Source organism: Saimiri boliviensis, chromosome 17 (assembly GCF_048565385.1).
Source record: "Saimiri boliviensis isolate mSaiBol1 chromosome 17, mSaiBol1.pri, whole genome shotgun sequence".
Lineage (NCBI taxonomy): Eukaryota > Metazoa > Chordata > Mammalia > Primates > Cebidae > Saimiri > Saimiri boliviensis.
Genome location: NC_133465.1, coordinates 40,103,707 through 40,122,402, shown reverse-complemented (window position 1 = coordinate 40,122,402; position 18,696 = coordinate 40,103,707). Strand labels below are relative to the sequence as shown.

The 18,696-nt window shown below is 46.0% G+C and overlaps 1 long non-coding RNA gene across 1 annotated transcript in view; it reads left to right on the top strand.

Annotated features, from left to right (window-relative positions):
* The first annotated feature begins 11,371 nt into the window (after nt 1-11,371).
* LOC141581854 (uncharacterized) overlaps nt 11,372-18,696 on the top strand; it is a 77,154-nt gene continuing 69,829 nt past the window's right edge. Inside the window, exon 1 of the long non-coding RNA XR_012514635.1 lies at nt 11,372-12,583. This is a non-coding gene — a long non-coding RNA (uncharacterized LOC141581854). The remainder of the gene's footprint in view (nt 12,584-18,696) is intronic.

Genomic DNA, 18,696 nt, shown 5'->3' with positions numbered 1-18,696 from the left:
CATCGCTTTCTTTAGATCCACAGAATGAACTACTGCATGATTCCAACTTTATAAGATGGAAAAATTATTTAATGAACTCCAAATGTATGAAACTGCTATTGTTGAGATGATGCAATTAATTGGGCTGTAATGCAGATGGAATCCTAGAATTAATAATTTTCTTGTTCATACTCTGTGCACACCACTCTAGTGCCTCTAGTGCCATTTCAGCCCCTGTGGTTCTGGGCAGCCTCAGTCAGAAGGATAGCATGCTTCAGAAAGCCCGCAGTCCCCCTGCGGAGGTAGACCCAGAGTCCTGGGTTTCACTGCCAGCACTGCCTCCAACTCTTGAGGCTTTTTCCTCTTTGTGTGTAAAATGTGAGGATTGCCGGGCGCGGTGGCTCAAGCCTGTAATCCCAGCACTTTGGGAGGCCGAGGTGGGTGGATCACGAGGTCGAGAGATCGAGACCATCCTGGTTAACATGGTGAAACCCCGTCTCTACTAAAAGTGCAAAAAATTAGCTGGGCGTGGTGGCACGTGCCTGTAATCCCAGCTACTCAGGAGGCTGAGGCAGGAGAATTGCCTGACCCCAGGAGGCGGAGGTTGTGGTGAGCCGAGATCGCGCCATTGCACTCCAGCCTGGGTAACAAGAGCGAAACTCCGTCTCAGAAAAAAAAAAAAAAAAAAAAAATGTGAGGATTGCCCTCCTGCGCTCTGAGTCTCTCTAACGTCTTTCCTATGTGAAATCAAGATGGAGATCAGGAGTTACCTCCCTTAAATAAGGGCAGGCATGTTGTGGGTAGACAGAAGAGTGGAAACATAACTGGTCAGTCATTCATCTGCTGCATCTGGGGATGGACCTAAGCTGAACAGGAGCCTCACATATCATTCCTCCTCTCCTTTCTCCATGCTACGGCCACTACTGAGGACTGTAGAGTCAGAGATGGAGAAGGCCATGGAGGCATCTCTTAATTCACCCCATCATGCTACTGAGCAAACTGAGGCCCAGAGATGGGGAAAGCCTTACATAAGGTCACATGGCTAGCATCTGGATTGGGACTTAAGCCCAAGTTTCCAGAATCCAAATCTGATGTCTACTTACAAAACCAACAAGTACACAAAGAGATCTAGGGGCCTTCTCAGGGCTACTCAAATGTGATAAATCTGGGGTCTGGCGGAATCCTGGGACACATTTCCGGGAATGCTGTTCTCTTTCCCAGTGCCTCATCATGGACATGACTTTCTGTGGGACGTTCTTACCTGTCCAGGCCTCCACTCACTGCAGGAGGGGAGGGGAGGACGGAAGGAGAATATCAACTGCAGGCTGTGTGCCTCTGTCCTGGGCAGGAGGGAGTGTCCATGCCCTTGCTACTTGGTATTCTGCCAAAGACTGGCTGTTACTGTGAGCACATTCCCAGCCTGCCAGCCTCTTTTTTCCCCTACAGGGGTATGGGCTTCCTAACGGGACTTGGATATAGCCTTTTATGCCCCATTCTTATGTGACAGATCCCAATAATAAGGGAAAAAGACTGCACCAGGAGCTTTCCTTCCATCCCTGTGACTGTTCTCAGGGCTCCTTGGACTGCTTTGGGAAACTCTGGGTTTACTCTTCAAATCCTGGATGGGGAAGCCAGGGGACTGGAAAGCAGGCTGGCCCTGATGATGGCCAGCCCTGGTGATGGTTAGCCCTGCATCACTTGGCCATCTCACCCACAGTCTGGAGTGGAAATAGGTCCAATAACCTGACTGTGGGTTCTGGGTAGTCAGAGCCAGGGCAGGCGGAGGCCTGCATCATACACAGTTAGTGGCAGTACCTGAAGGCAGTGAGGAGGTGTGGTATGCACGCTGCCTTTCACAACTGCAGAAATGGCCACCGATTTCTTTCATCCTCCTTAGTGGCCTTGAAGCCCCTGGACAGAGCTTTCTACTAGAGCATTATTTCCCTTACGGGTTGGCTCAGATCACTTTGATTATTCTGCATCGGTTGTGCACAATGAACATACTTGTTGAGAAACTACTTGGTGCCTGTGAAAAACACTTAGGCAGTGTCAGTTGTTTTAACTGAATCTGAAGAAGAGAGTGATTGGTTTTTTCTGAGTGATATCAGAGAGAGCTTTCCAAGGGTGACTGTTTTGTTTACTTTTTTTGCTGAAACTTGTTGTTTCTCAAGGAATTCTTCAGATAGTCTTAGGCTAATGGCTTCCTGCTTATTTAATGTAAAAAGTGGGAAGGGATTTCTACCTTTTTTTTTTTTTTTTTTGAAGACAGGGTTTCACCATGCTGGCCAGGCTGATCTTGAACTCCTGACCTCAGGTGATCCACCTGCCTCGGCCTCCCAAAGTGCTAAGATTACAGGTGTGAGCCACCATGCCTGGCCTAGGGATTTCTACTTTTTAAAGGGAACAGCTTTAATAAAGACATGGTCTTATTCAGAGGAGGGAGTACAGACAGGGGTGGTGGAAGCCAGATAGTACAGGTTCTTATATGCCACACAAGGGATCTTAGGTTTTATCCTTTGGTGTGAGGGAGTCAGGGAAGGTTGTTAAGTGACAGAACAGCAAGATTGGCTCTGTTTTTGAGACAGGTAAGTCACTTTTGATAAAAGAAAACTTTAGACAATGTAAATTTAACAGAGTTTATTTGAGCAAAGTACAATTCATGAATTGGGCAGCACTCAGAACCAGGAGAGGCTGAGAGCTTTCATAGGCTGAACATGGAACTAAAGTAGAGAAATCATTTGATTGGCAACAGGAAGGCATTTGCCTTATTTGGGCAAATATGATTGACTGAAGCTTGGCCGTTTGTGGTTGGCTGAATCTGGCTATTTGTTACCAAATATATATTCCTAGTTAGGTTGCAGTCTGTTACTAAGTTGGGTTGCAGTTTATTACTTAGGAACTCAACATGCCAGACAGCCTTAGGCTCATGACCCACTGCTTACTTAATTTAACACTTTGGTGGCTGTGTTGGCAATAGGTTGTAGAGAAAAGATCAGAGACAGAAAATCACTCTGCATCCATCATATTTCCTGGGTAATCTGTGATGATTACTTTGTGTTTTTTGAGACAGGGTCTCATTCTGTCTCCCAGGCTGGAGTGCAGTGGTGTGATCTTGGCTCATGGCAACCTCTGCCTCCTGGGTTCATGTGATTCTCCTGCCTCAGCCTCCTGAGTAGCTGGGACTATAAGTGTGTACCACCATACGCAGCTAATTTTTGTATTTTTAGTAGAGATAGGGTTTCACCATGTTGGCCAGTCTGGTCTCAAACTCCTGACTTCAGGTAATCCATCCAGCTTGGCCTCCCAAAGTGCTGGGATTACAGGTGTGAGCCACTGCTCCCAGCTGATGATTACTTTTTACTATGTATCTTTGAAGAAGTTAGGGTTACCTTTTTGGAATGAACCAACCAACTAACCAACCAGCTAATCAACCAACCCACACATCCACCTCAATTTTATGAGGACTCTATATGGCCAAGATTTTACTTTACTTGGTGCTTATTAAAATAAGTAAAAATTAAAAAAGCAAATCTAAAATTGCCTCTGAGATTCCTTGACTAGACTTAATATGGATTGAGGCTTGATGTGGAAACTCCCTGAAGTGCTTTGGAAGGAACAGACAAATGGGTTGATTATTGCTTTTCCTTTGTTTTAAGAACTCGACAGTTTTGCAATCAGACAACCAGGATCCTGAATTGATTTGTTTATTCATTTTTGAGACGTAGTTTGGCTCGGTCATCCATGCCAGAGTGCAGTGGTGTGATCTCAGCTCACTGCAACCTCCACCTCCCAGGTTCAAGTGATTCTCGTGCCTCAGCCGCCTGAGTAGCTGGGATTATAGGTGCCTGCCAGCATGCCCAGCTAATTTTTTGTATTTTTATTAGAGATGGGGTTTCACCATGTTGGTCAGGCTGGTTTTGAACTCCTGGCCTTAAGTGATCCATCCACCTCAGCCTGCCAACGTGCTAGGATTACAGATGTGAGCCATCGCACTTGGCCTGGATCCTGAATTTAAATGCCATCACTGCTACTTACTAGCCTTGTATCCCTGGGTAAATTTCTTTGTCTTTCTGAGCCTCAGTTTACCCAACTGCAAAGTGGAGATAATATCTAATTCAGAGGATGAAGTGACAGGTGTGTTTAAGGTACTTTCTGAGGGCATTGGGTAGATGAGCTCCATTGTGGACTATGCATGTTGATAGAAAGCAGGAGTTGTCAGAGTGGTTTCTCAGTGTGGGCATCTCTTTAAGACTGGCCTTCCAGGCCACCCATGAGTCATTTCCTCCTTCCGTATATGTGATTGAGCATCCATGACATGCCTGGTGGCGAATGAGAAGCTGGGACAACATGGCATGAGAGACAGCACCCACTGTGGGAGCTCAGAGATTTGTGCCAGCAGCAGGATGGGTCTTCTCTCCTAATTCTGTTTCTCCCTGGTTGGTTATTAGCACACCTGGTTCCTCCCGATTGGGAAGTGCTTAAGTGGGAGCTGCTACAACTAGGGGCAGCATCCCTGGTGGCATGCTGGTGGCAGGGGGAAACCAGATGGGGGTGAAGAGCCAGTCAGGAGACATGTGGCTGATCACCTATGGATCCAGGAGGATTCAGCTACTCAGTTCCTAGTTTCTCCAGTTGCAGATTCCCTATCTCTGTTCTTTTCACAGTTCATAATTTTTTTTCTTTAAAGTAAAAGGTAACATGCATCATCACCCATGAAAAAAGGGGAAAAATAAAACAAACACAAAAAAGTAACATGCACCGTAAATATCCTTCTCCTAAAAGTATATCTTACTATCTGCCTGTTCATCCATCCATCATAACAGTGGCTGATGTGTGAAGGTTTACCAAGTGCCAGCCACTGTGCTGTGAGGTTTGCAGAGGAGATCCTTATAGCAACTTACAGCAACTCTGAGAGATGCCACTGTTGTCCCTGTTTCTAAGGTGAGAACATAAGATACACGGAGGTTAAGGAATTTGCCCGAGGCTACAAATTAGGAAGTGGCAAAGCCAACCAGGAAGTCCAGTGGCCAGGCACCAGAGCCTAAGCCCTGAACCCCTACTGGGCCATGCTGCTTCTCTGCTAGTCGATGGCATGGAGAGATGTCTGCAGGGGCTTGCCCCAAGTACTAATGCTGGCTAGATCAGAGTGGCTGCATTTGGGGTGACTTGTGACTTTAGTCTTTAAATTCTTCAATTTTTTGTGTTTCAAGTGTTAAATGTGGGCATGGGTCAATTTTATAATAGAGAAATAAAAAAAAACTAGTTGCAGAGATTCCCCAAAGCATATAATTTGGGGAATGGTAAACAGAAAGCAGGGATTTTTTTTTTTTTTTTTTTTTTTTTTTTTTTTGTAGGGGGCAGACAAAGGAAAGGGCTTTGAGAAGGAGGAGGGAGAAGAAACTGATTTTGACCATCATCTCAGGGTGCTCATCACTGGATGGGTCCTCCTCCACTGCCTTGCTGTCTCTCTGCCACAAGATGGCAATCACAGCACAAGGATGGATGGGATCCAGCCTCCTGGAAGGAACACTGTCCGTGTGTCTCCCAGCTACAGAGAAGGCTCCCTAATGCATAGTTGGGGGAAGGGGCTTTTAGAGAAGGACTGAAAAGCTGACATCCCCTGCTGACCCAAACTCCAGGCAGTCCAGCAGTCATAGTCAGACACTTCCATTTGCAGTAACCCATACCTCTTCCCAGAACACAGCTGCATTGTCCATTTTGCTTTCTGATGAAAGAGACATAGAGACAAAATGACACAGAGGTTTCCGGGCATAGAATGAGTGCCAGTGAGCCTGGAGAATGGGTTATTTGTAATCTGTGGGGTTATTTATCCTGTGATGTGATAGATTCTTTTTTTTCCCCATGGATAGAAATTGGTGCTGGCCTTCTAGATGCAGAGGCTACAAAGCAAATCCCATGGTAGTCAGCTGGTGGCCTTCTCTGGGGTCTTCCCAGGTGGGTATCTGAGTAGGGCAGCTTCCATGGAGGCTCAGCTTTTGGGAGATTCCCAGGGAGGAAGACTATCAAGAAAAGACTGGGCTTGGTTCCTGCAGTGAAACTGGGGAAGTGCACAGGCGAATGGAGAGGAAACTTTGAGTGGGACCATGGCATTTCTACCACTTAAGATGCCTGGATTGGACTCAGGCCAGGGAAGTGAAGGCAGGACTCCCGTATCGGTTAACACTAGTGACTCTAGCAGATGAAACTTAAAATCTCAGTGGCTTACCACAATAGAAGTTCATTTCCTGCTTGTGTAATGTTCAAAATGGCTGATCCTGATTAGCTAGTGGATAATTCTTCCTCAAATGGGGATCCAAGCACCCAACCTCCTTCCAACTTGGGACTCTTCCATTTTCAACATGTGGCTTCTACAGACTTAGAAGAAGTGGCAAGAACATGGAGGAACACCCATGGGTGGTATTCTAGGCAGGCCCAATGTAGGTGGAAGCATCACTTACACCTTCATTCCATTGGCCAGAAATAAGTCATGTGGCCAACCCTAACTACAAAGGAGGGTGGGAAACGTAGTCTAGTCTGTGCCTGGGAGAATGAGGAAACAGGGTTTGTGTATAACCAGCCATCTCTGCCCCAGACTCATTCTTTATATGGATGATAGAGTTTATCCCAAATTAATAATCAGATTTGCACAGACAGATATTCATGCACAAAGATGTTCATTGCTCTGTTATTATAAAAGTAAAGGTTTAGAATCAATGTACACGTTTAATCATAACATGCTAAAGAACTTACAGTCTATTCACACAAAACTGTCACACAGACGTGTCAGAGGCAGCACCCAAAATCATGTGGTAGAAGAACATGTTGGCCCTTTGGAAATCACAGTGCTTTGTTAAGTAGCAATCTCAGGAAGCCTTAGGGTTCTCGTGAGGCACAAATAAATTCAGATAGGCATTACCTATTTTCATTTAAATGTTCTACCACTTAGAGTTATGCACAAAATATTTACTTTAAATATAACCCTTTAGAATATTCTCTCTGTATTTCTAAGAACGTATTTCCTCAAAAGCAAAATGTACAATTGAATTATATTGCAGACTTTGTAAGAGACTACTTAATTCACTTTTTATCTCCCTGGTTCAGTGTCTGACTCCCACCCAGAATCATAGCATCACAGGGCAGAGACTGTGTCAGGCTTGTTTACTGCTCTACACACAGTGAGGTGCCCAGAGCAGGCATTTGGTAAATATTTATTGACTAAAGTTGAATTGAATGGAAAAAAAAATGAAAAAAAACCAAAAAACCAAAAAATACCCCAAAAAACAGCTGGAGTAAAAACAAGGGGAAAAAAATAAATGTATGGTATGATGCCAGCTATGTAAAAAGAGGTTCATATATGCATCTGAAAAGGCTGCGAGAGAACACTTCAGCACAATGGGATTGCCTCTTGTTCTTTCACTTAGGGTTTTCTCTATTTTCCATTTCTTTTACAGTGAACCATTTGCATAATTATTTATAGTTCTCCTGTACGTGGTCAAGATTAAAATTTAAGAATGCTGCTGTAGGGACCACAAGTGGACTTTGGGGAAGGTGTCACAGGGTGAGGGATACAATACTTCCTGGAGGTGATGGGCAGGCAGGTGTGGGAGCTACTTACATCGTTTATGCTTAGACTCTTGGTCTGGGAACGGGGCCAGAGCCCAGGCTGGATGCAGGGAGCTGGGAGCACTTCTTTGTCGCATCCTCATCCTGATCCCTCTTGACTTGCCCTCTGAAATGTGAGCCTGTCCCTCATCTGTGCTGACAGTGTGTAGGTTTCACCTCGGGGGAGAGGTGTGGGTAGGCTGTCATCACAGGCTGGGTAGGCGGTTCTGTATCTCTTCTAGAAACCTCCCCACTCTCCTAGGATTGCCAGTAAAACACAGGACAAAGGTTGAATTTGAATTTCAGATAAACAATGAACAATATTTTAGTATGACTGTGTCCCAAATATTTCACTCTTTGTATAACATCACCAAGCTAAAGAGCCTTGTTTAGGTGAAGTGGCCTGCTTTGTAAACAATAAAGTTGGACAAGCCTTGTTGGTGGGCACCTCCACACCATTGTAAAGTCAGCTTCTTCATTTCCTCTGCTCACTTCCCTTCCCTTTTCTCAGTCTCTACCTTCCTCCCACAGGACAGCCAGCAGCAGTGTCTGAACCCGAAGGCCACATTACCCATCTCAGGGTATGTGACTTTGGGATGTTTTTCCTGGAGAAGCCCCCCTGGGGTGGATCAGACCCTGAAAATTCCTATGAATAGCTTTTGAGGGTTCATCCCTTCCTGGACAGCATCTGTTTTTCTGGCCAACTCTGCCCCTTATTGCATTGCTATCTCCCAGGCCTCTGTTTCCCCAGGTCCTCAATAAGGTTGCAAGGCTCCCAGCTTCTCCCAGAGTCTCTTTTCTCTGAAAGCAGCATCCTGCCTTTTTAAAGTTTTCTCAAGACAGCCCACATTTTTAGTGGAATAGATCTGGATAAAAACAACAAACTTTTCCGTTGTAATACACTTCTGAGACATTTTAAAAACATTCATGAAAGCCATCCTGTGGTGTGCTGACACTGAATGGGTGTAAGGGGGAAAGAGCGTTCAGGAGGGGGTGTATGGTACGAAAAAGACATTTGCAGTCAGAGAAGCCAGGATTGGAGTTGCAGACTGAGCTTGCAGTCCTGGAAGCCTTCACAATTGCTGAGAAGCAGAGGAAGTGCTAGAGTCCACGAAGGGGAAACAGAAGCAGAGAACAAAATAATCTTGCAAGCAAATGAGGCAAACAGGGGTTCCAAGCAGAACATGCAGGGTTTGACTTGATTCCAGCAGATGATGCCTTTGATAGGTGGCTGTGAGCCCTCCTGCCGGAGATGCCAGCAAGTGGGTCTGATTGAGAGCATGACCCACTCTCCCTCAGGCCCTTACTTCTTCTCTCTTTTTTTTCAGTAGAGATGGAGTTTCACCATGTTGGCCAGGATGGTCTTGATCTCTTAACCTAGTGATCCGCCCGCCTTGGCCTCCCAAAGTGCTGTGATTACAGGAGGGAACCACCGTGCCCTGCCAGGTCCTTACTTCTTATACTCATCAACTGAAAGCCGAATCAGTTCTTTGTGTTGCTTTTGGTTTTGAAAAGCAAACTTTCAGAGGAGGGTTATGAATAAATCATCCATGAATATGGAATTTTCCATTTTTCAAAACTTTAGTTTGAACCAAATAACATTTTGGAGACCTAGCTGTTTTGGTCTTAGAAAAACAGCAATTTTAGGCCAGGCACGGTGGTTCACAACCTGTAATCCCAGCACTTTGGGAGGCCGAGGTGGGCAGATTACTTGAGGTCAGGAGTTTGAGACCAACCTGGTCAACATGGTGAAACTGCATCTCTACAGAAAATCCAGAAATTAGCCAGACATGGTGGTGGGCACCTGTAATCCCATCTACTCAGGAGGCTGAGGCATGAGAATCGCTTGAACCCTGGGGGGCGGGAGTTTGCAGTGAGCCGAGACTGTGCCACTGCACTTCAGCCTGGGCGATAGAGTGAGACTCCATCTCAAACAAAACCAAAAACAAAACAAAACAGCAATTTTATATGCTACAGTCATAAAACGACACACAAGCACAGACACACACATAAACATAAACCATCATGCAAGATAAACTCTTGCTGCCAGGGCTTGGTAACCGGGCTCTGAATGGCCAGCTTTGTCACAGAAAACTGCAGTGGCTGACATTGTGATACAAGGTCTCCTGGAGTTTTTTCTCATAATTTTAAATGGAATCAAACAATTTGCCCAATCTCCTCTATTTAATCAGCACCTTCTGGAGAAACTGCGTTGCTTCTGGTTTCTCCATAAGACTCCCAGCCTTGGTGAACTGAGCTCTTTGACCCGTCCCAGGGAACCAGGACAGGGTCCTGTTAGGGTTAAGTTCTCTTTGCCATAAATGTCAAATTAGTTTTGGAACATGAGCCATATCCTGAATTGTTTTGTGTATCACTATTGTTAACCTATGCATTAGCTGTAACTGAGAGGCACCTGAACCTTCATGTTGTCAAAAGATCACCTGGATTCACTGCATTGTCCTATGCCTGTGACCCTGTGACCTCCTCAGATGTCCATGATGGGTGAAAGGCAAAATACCCATCTAGTAAGAGACAACATGGCCTCAAGAATGTGGGCAGGATGTGGAAACTGCATCCTGGAAGGTAAAGCAGGATCAGGGCCCTTAAAACAGCAAGAGTCATGGAATTTCAGTGAGACCAATGACAGAATAAACTGGCAAAGACCAGAAACCAGAGTAGGAGAGTGTTCAGCCTATGAGTATTCATGTGGACAACAAGTACTTTAGTGTTACAGCTTGCTAATTGTCCACTCTCGCTCTCCAAGGCAAGGATTTATGTCTACCTTGCCCACCATAGTATTCTCAGCACAGAGCTTGGCATGTGGTCAATACTATGTATATATGTTCTCATTAATGAGTAAATGGACAAATAAATTAGATACTTCAGCAACGTAGTTGGCAAAGTGTGTATCTTTATTGGGCTTTCCTGATATTCATAGGTATAATGTACTGCTTTTTTTAAAAAAATTGAGGTGAAATTTACAGGACTTAAAATAACCATCTAAAAGTATACAACTCAGTGGTGTTTAGTGCATTCACAATGTTGTACAACCAGCAGTTATATCAAGTTCCAAAACATTTTCATCACCCCAAAAGAAAATGCCATACCTACTGAAGCAGCCATTCTCCATCTCCCCCTCTCCCAGCCCCTGGCAACCAACAGCTTGTTTCTCTCTCTCTCGACTTACCTATTCCAGATATTTTGAATAATATATGGTTTCTTTTTTTTGTTTGTTTTTTTGTTTTTTGTTTTTTTTGAGACGGAGTTTCACTCGTTACCCAGGCTGGAGTGCAATGGCGCAGTCTCGGCTCACCGCAACCTCCGCCTCCTGGGTTCAGGCAATTCTCCTGCCTCAGCCTCCTGAGTAGCTGGGATTACAGACACGTGCCAGCATGCCCAGCTAATTTTTTGTATTTTTTTTTTTTTTTAGTAGAGACGGGATTTCACCATGTTGACCAGGATGGTCTTGATCTTTTGACCTCGTGATCCACCTGCCTCGGCCTCCCGAAGTGCTGGGATTACAGGCTTGAGCCACTGTGCCTGGCCCAACATATGGTTTCTTAATGAAAACAACTGAGGCTGGACATGGTGGCTCATGCCTGTAATCCCAGCACTTTGGAATGGCGAGATGGGTGGATCCCCTGAGGTCAGGAGTTCAAGATCAGCCTGGCCAACATGGTGAAACACCTATAGTCCCAGCTACTTGGAGGGGTGAGGCAGGAGAGTGAACCTGGGAGGCGGAGGTTGCAGTGAGCCTAGATTGTGCCATTGCACTCCAGACTGGACAATAGAGCGAGTCTCCGTCTCAAAAAAAAGAAAACATCTGAACAAACCTGTGGGGTATTTTTCTTACGTTTACCAGACTGAAGAAAAATAATGCTCCTAATATTTGGTTGCAAACAGCACGCACTAGCTTGAGCTGACTTATCTGAGAGAGCTCCTTCTGGAAGCCATGCCTAGTCAGGGGGTCTGGGGCCAGGATCTGAAGACTTGCCAGAGTTCCACACTGTCTTTTGTTTTTGTTTCTTTTTTTCTATCAGTTTCTTCTTTTTCAGTTCAGACAGGTTTCCCTGCTTTTTAGAACACATGGTAGAAGATGCCCTTTCCCCAGCTACCATTTTAATGTTCCTTCTGTTCCAGCCACATTCAGAGGCTGTCTGGCTCTGGATCCCACTTCTCAACTTCTAGGAGAGGAAATCAGTCTGTCCAGTGTGGACCAGTGTCCCCCCCCTTGTCCCTTACTGTGAGTCTTGGGGCAGGGCTATCAGTCAGGTGACAAAGGTGCTTTATGGAGAGTAGAGGGTGACATGAGTCCAAGACCAGCAGCCACTCAAAGGCTAGGGCTTCTCATCTGGAGACCTGCCTCTTGCTCAAAGCCAAAGGGCTGCTCTGGCATCCCTCAGCATGCTTGTAATTGATTTTGCTTTAGTAGATTCCATGACCCTTCTTGAGATAATAAAAAGGACTAACAGAAAATTCTCCCAAACAAAATCAATTGCTTTCCTTTTTGCACCAGCATACAGAGGCAGGCGGTCTGCTGTTCCTCTGAGTGAGCAGACTCCTGAAGCGTGGTGCCCAGGGCCCAGGGGAGGCGGGCCGCCTGGTGTGGAGGGCATTTGTGCCAGTGCAAGGCAGGTTTCAGGTGGCAGTGTGAGTCACATGGGTCTGAGTCTCATGTCTCTCTTAGACCTTTGCTGCATTTCTTGGCTCCGGAGCTTTCGTGCTCTCCTGACAGAAGTCTTTGCAGTTGGCTGGCTTCCCAGTGCCAGAGGGAAGGGGCTAAGTCATGGCATTGGCAAGTTAAAAGTGGAGACTCACAGCTACTCTGTTCACAGAGGGTACCTTCTGGGCATTCAGGAGAATGGCTTCCACATCTCCAGGTGGTCCGTAAGCATCTGGCTGCTGCAGGCTCCCCTGACAGCTAAGCAGAAAGGGTTCTTTTCTGGGAGAGCAAGGATCGGGTGCGCAGCAGCCTACCTGGAACCGCACTTCCAAATTCCAGGTGAGTGCCAGCCTCCAGATCAAGCCAGCTGAGGCCTCTGTACACTCCCCAGCTTGAGGAAGGAGAACGAGCGTGCGCTTGGGAGCTAAGCCAAACTATATTTGGAATCTGGTTCTGCTGCTTCTTCGTTGTGTGGCCTTGCACAACTCCATCTCAGCTTCCTCATCTATAAAATGAGACTCATCATGTGTGTGTCTTTTGCTCTATTGATGTAAGGATCATATTAGGCCAAGAGCTTAGCTTGGTGGCACAAAAGAGTTTTCCTTACCCTAAAGAAAGAAAAGCAATTGATTTTATTATTGCATGGTGAGTTAGGAAGAACGTGTGCTGCTTCGGTTCATTTAGTGTGTTTCTTCATCAGCATCTGAGCTCATATCTTAGTTGCTGATTGTCTCTGGGCAAAGGGCTTCAACTCTTTGGGTTTCAGTTTTCTCATCTGTCAAATGAGGTTGTAAGATAAAACCATCCCTGAGGTCCCTCCTGGCAGAAAAGGTAAGGTACATGGAGTCCTCCAGGATGGGAGCGAGAGCCTCCCATACCCTAGCCAAGGCCTCTTATAAGACTGCTAGAAACTGGGGGGCGTAGCTCTGACCCTAGCAGTCAAAGACATAAATAAGCAGGGAGGGAGTGGTCCTGAAGAGCTGTTTGTTCCGATGTATGTGAAGAGAAGAGGCTGTTCTGCCATTGGACTTTTCAGATTTTGTGCTTAACTAATGTAGCTTGATGTTTCCAGCCCAAGACTTGTAAATTACAAAGTTTTTCCCATACCAAATGCCACTTGAATATGATATCAAAGGTGACTCGTTCATCTTGGCAACTTACAATGAACATCGAGAATTATCATTTCTATAATGACTTTTCCATGCAGTTTCAGAACAGAAAATCCAATATTGTGGAAGACAGTTGACCAGAGGAGCCCAGAGCAGCAGTATCACCATGATACGGCCATTTCTATGGTCATCTGGGAACTCTTATTTGCAATATGCAAGAAAAGGTTTGAGCGTGATGCACGAGCCAATTTATTTGCTCCAAGGACTGCCCAGGCTTCATTTTATTTTAGATGACATCCTTCTTAAAGTCCAGCCCAGGGCAGTCATGTGACACTGTCAGTCATTTCCCCTGGGACCACAGGTTTCCTACAGGTCTCCTGGAGTAGACTGTGGCATGGCTTATATACCCCTGTGGATGCCAGGTGACTGGTGGGTACTGCTGGGTGCTGAGTGAGGAGGTGGCACAGTGTAGAAAGAGAACTTGGAGCTCCCAGTATTAGTCCTGGAACGTCTCTTTGCTGTGTGGTTTTGGGCACATTATTTCATCTCTCTGAACTCCAACTTCCTGGCCTATAACACAGGGAAGTAGCCTTGTGCTCCCTCCATCAAGAGACCGTCAGGAGAAAGATGTGAGCTACTATATGCTGAAAATGCTTTGTAAACTGTGTACATAAAAGTGGTATTCTGCTTATTGCAACCACGGTTGGCTAGCTGATTATTATAGTTATGTGTCAGTGTGGATACCAGCAGGCTCTGGGGCAAAGAACGGGATTCTTGGAGGAGTTGTGGGGCACTAGGGAAAGGGTGTTTACTTAGCTACACATTTTATACATGGTCATATAGCTAGGAAGTGGTGGGGTCAGGTTTTAACCTTGCCTACACCCACACACTCTCAAAGTCCCTAGTTGTTTTTTTTATCTCTGTTCTGTGCAACCCTAGAATGTTCATAGGGACTTCAGGGAGATTCTGCAACTAACTGATTAGCACTGTTTTAGATGCTGGAGGATAAGCAGTGGTATTGTTACTTTATGGCCCTATGACAGGTCATGTGCCAACTGGTAGAATTTGAATCCGCATCCATCTCTGGTCCAGTGATATCCTTGGTTACCTTGGTTATTCCCAAATACGAACATGTAGAAATGGCCATCAATCTCACGCTCAGGCAAAGCCTCCAGACCTTTCTGATGATGTAAGGTTTTCCTTCCTTCTTTCTTTTCTGGAGTTTGGTGATCTCCTGAAGAGCACGTGTTTTAACATACTGACTATAACTTCCTTCGGCAATGTGGGAGACCACTGATCGAGAGCAGAATGCCCGTCCTTGCAAAGTTCAAGTGTAATTAACATGGTGAGAAGGGGAGGAGAGCAATTTGGATTTCATTGCTTGAGAGCTTTGCCCCTTGAGAATCCTTTGTGGCTGAAGAAATGACCCTATAGGCTCACTGTAGCATTTTTCTTGGAATAAATGACAAACATCCATCATGTAATACATCCCCTGCAACATTTCAGCCTGTCACTAATGACCTTATTGGAAAGAACATTTGATTTAAGATTTAAACCTTTCACGACAACCTCTGTTAGCTTGGATACATACATTTGAAATAAAATTAATATGGTTTTAGCCTGCGGTCAAGTAGTAAATCCATGACTTTTCTGGGTTTAAGAATCAGCAGGCTCCTCTCTAGTCCCTTCTCCAATTCTTTAAAACAAATGTGCTTAAATCAACCCTTGCTGAGTTCTGGAAATATATTTAGATGGCTTCATCCATTTTTGACCAATTGATGGAATAGTCTCTGAGGTGTCAAAAGAATTATTATCTTGTTTCAGGAGTCAAGTTTGGAGCAGCAAGTGTCTGTTATTCTCTCTGAGAGCTGTACATCAGATTCTAAACTGATAGTCCTGTGGCCGAGGAAGAATGATTAAAGTCAGGAGAAAAGACAATGAATATTGTCATGGCATCTGACAATGTCTGTAAAGCTGAAGAAACGTTGTTGCTTCTATTAGAAACTTTACTTTTTTTTTTTTTTTTTTTTTTTTTGAGACAGAGTCTTGCTGTGTCATTCAGAATGGGGTGCAGTGGTGCCATCTCGGCTCATGGCAACCTCCGCCTTCTGGGTTCAAGCGATTCTGGGGCCTCAGCCTCCCTGGTAGCTGGGATTACAGGCACAGGTCACCATGCCCGGCTTTACTTTTCTATACATCCGTTTGCAACAACTTAGTTCTCGCATTTTAAACATACGATGGGAGAGATGTGCCCCTGACCTTGGTATCCTCTGTTTAGGATGTTCTAGTGTGTGTCATACTTGTTTGCTAACTAGGTCAGTTTCAGGGTTGCAGGCACATGCATGCAGCTTTCCTGTGCTTTTATTCCTGCCTGCAGAACTGTGGACACTGAAACTTCTCCTGAGTTCCTGCTGGCTCCTTAAGGAGATCTTTGGTGCTGGATGTCAGTGGGTAGTACAGAAACTTGGTTCCTTACTGAAATGGAGAAAGTGTCTACACTTGCATCATGACTTTTCAAGTCCTGTGCCAGCCACTGTTGCAGGTGCTGAGCATACAACAGCAAACAAGACGGATGTGGCCTGTGGCCTCATAATGGTTCTATCCAGCAGGGAGGTGTGTTCGCCAACAGGCAAGTGCTAGAGAAAGTTGAAAAATGCTGAGAGGGAACACAGGACCCCGTGGGAACATATGACAAGGAGAATTTACCTAGGGTAGGCTACTGGAAGGTCCTCTAGAGGAGGTGGCATTTATGCTGTGTGTGTCACCCTGGAAGCATGGGACATAGGCTACAAAGCAGGTCTGGCTTCTGCTCACACCACCTTGCAGAGGCTGTCATGGGGCTCTTATTCCAGCCAACTTCTCTTTCCGGGACTGTGGTCAGAATCACCCAACCTTCACCAACCTTTCCAAAAAAAATATCTTTCCAAAAATTTATGTATCACATTTCCTTTCTCTTAAGCTGAGGTCCCTACATCCCAGGAGGCCCTTGTTTCCTCTTGGCACACAGATTGTTGGAGGGCATCTCACTGATTTCTCAGATTTCCCAGATATGCCTAAACTGATGTCCCCTTAGTTGAGGCCCTCAGACAGGGACCCCTACCCCAGATGGAGAAAAGGGTACACTCCTGAGAGCTTAGACCCATTCCACGGTCAGGTTATGGGAAGGAGAAAAGACCAACATGCTCATCAGGGCCTGGGGAGGTGCCAGGTGGAGCCTTGGGCAGTGTCAGGGCCATGGCTGTGCCCGTGGACTGGCTGGATCTCAGTCATGGCCATGACCAGGCTGCCCCAGAGCACCAGCTGCTTCAGGGTGTGGATGCTGAGCATGTGGTCCTAGGTAGGGGGGCTTTTGTGGAGTTTGGGGTGCCGTGTCTTTTCTGTGGAGTTTGATGTGCGGCACCTTTCCTGTGTAAAGGCAAACAGCCCAGCCTTTTAGAGTTTACATTTCACCAGAGTTAAGTGTTTTTCTTGAGGTGGTTTTAGGGACTCTGTTTCAGCCCAGAGCTCCTTCATAGGCTATAAAAGGGCCCTGCCTGTGTGCCACTAGATGGGGGAGTCTTCCCGAGGATCCTCATGAAGGGACTCTCTGCCCATGGCCTCCTCAGCCTTCCATCCTGCTTGGGGTCTGTTTTTTTGGGGGGGACAGAGTTTCTTCCTTGTTGCCAAAGCTAGAGTGCAATAGTGTGATCTTGGCTCACTGCAACCTCCGTATCCTGGGTTCAAGTGATTCTCCTGCCTCAGCCTTCCGAGTAGCTGGGATTACAGGCCTGCGCCACCACACCCAGCTAATTTCGTATTTTTAGTAGAGAGGGGATTTCACCATGCTGACCAGGCTGGTCTCGAACTCCTGACCTCAGGTGATCTGCTCACCTCGGCCTCCCAAAGTGCTGGGATTACAGGCGTGAGCCACTGTGCACAGCCTAATTCCTGTTTTAAAATGGAAATCTACTCGTGCCACTGAGAGTAGAATATAAACTCTCAGGCTGGTGAAGAGGCCCTGACAGTGTGGGTTTTACCCACCTGTGCAACCTCATCTCCTGCTCCTTATCTGCCCTCAAGCCTAGGCCTGCAGATACCCTGGCCTCTGGTCCGATCGTTAGTTCCTGGCTTTGTTCCTGCCCCCTTTTCCTGAGAGGGCTCCTCAATCTGAATGAGGAGCCACAGTGATGCTCTCTCTTACCAGCCTTTCTGTCCTTGATGGCACCATGCATGGGAACCATGAGTGTCTGCCTCACCCACTTAGCCCAGTGCTCTGTGAGGAAACAGACTAGGCATGCTTTATTAGATCTCCTTGAACAAGGCCTCATCCCAGGAGTTCCCCACGTTTGTTGAACGACAGACTGATGTAAGGGGAGGCACTTTACCGCGCTGTCCATTATCACAGGTGCTAGCCTCATGTGACTGTCGACATTTAAATTCATTACAACTAAATAAAGTTAAAAATTCAGGACCTCAGACACACTATCCACATTTTAAGGGCTTAATAGCCACCTGTGTCTGGTGGCTACTACACTGGACAGTGCAGAACATTTCCACCATTCCAGAAAGTTCTACCAGGCTGGTTGCTAACAGGTGCAAATATCAGTCCGTTTACTTAGGTGGTTAAGAAATGTAACTTCATTTGCTATGACTGAATTTTTTTTTTTTTTCGAGATGGAGTTTCGCTCTTGTTACCCAGGCTGGAGTGCAATGGCGCGATCTCGGCTCACCGCAACCTCCGCCTCCTGGGTTCAAGCAATTCTCCTGCCTCAGCCTCCCGAGTAGCTGGGACTACAGGCGAATGCCACCATGCCCAGCTAATTTTTGCATTTTTAGTAGAGATGGGGTTTCACCATGTTGACCAGGATGGTCTCGATCTCTTGACCTCGTGATCCACCCGCCTCGGCCTCTCAAAGTGCTGGGATTATAGGCGTGAGCCACCACCCCAGGCCTATGACTGAATTTAATAGTTGTTTCAAGCCCTTATTGGGTGGGGTGAAGGACACTTCATGAATGGTCTTTTTGGGGTCCTTCTACTGTTTCCTGTGGTAGGATGGATTCTAGGACCTTACATAACGGTAAGTCTGACATAAGGTAAGACCTTACATAATGGTAAGGTCTTGGTGGTGTCTCTGCTGTCGTTTCCAAGGCGTCCTTCCGCTCATCCCAGCATCAGTCTGTGAAGGACAAATTGTGTTAAAAATCCCTTTCTATCTCCTGCTTCCATTCCTTCTCATTCCCCAGAAACAGCCCTTTCCATTTAAAAAAAGCTGCTTCTCCAGGTTTGTAAATAATATGCGTATATGGCTTTCTCTTGATTTGTCCACTTTAGACATTCTCTACCTAATTCCTGTTACGGTAGAT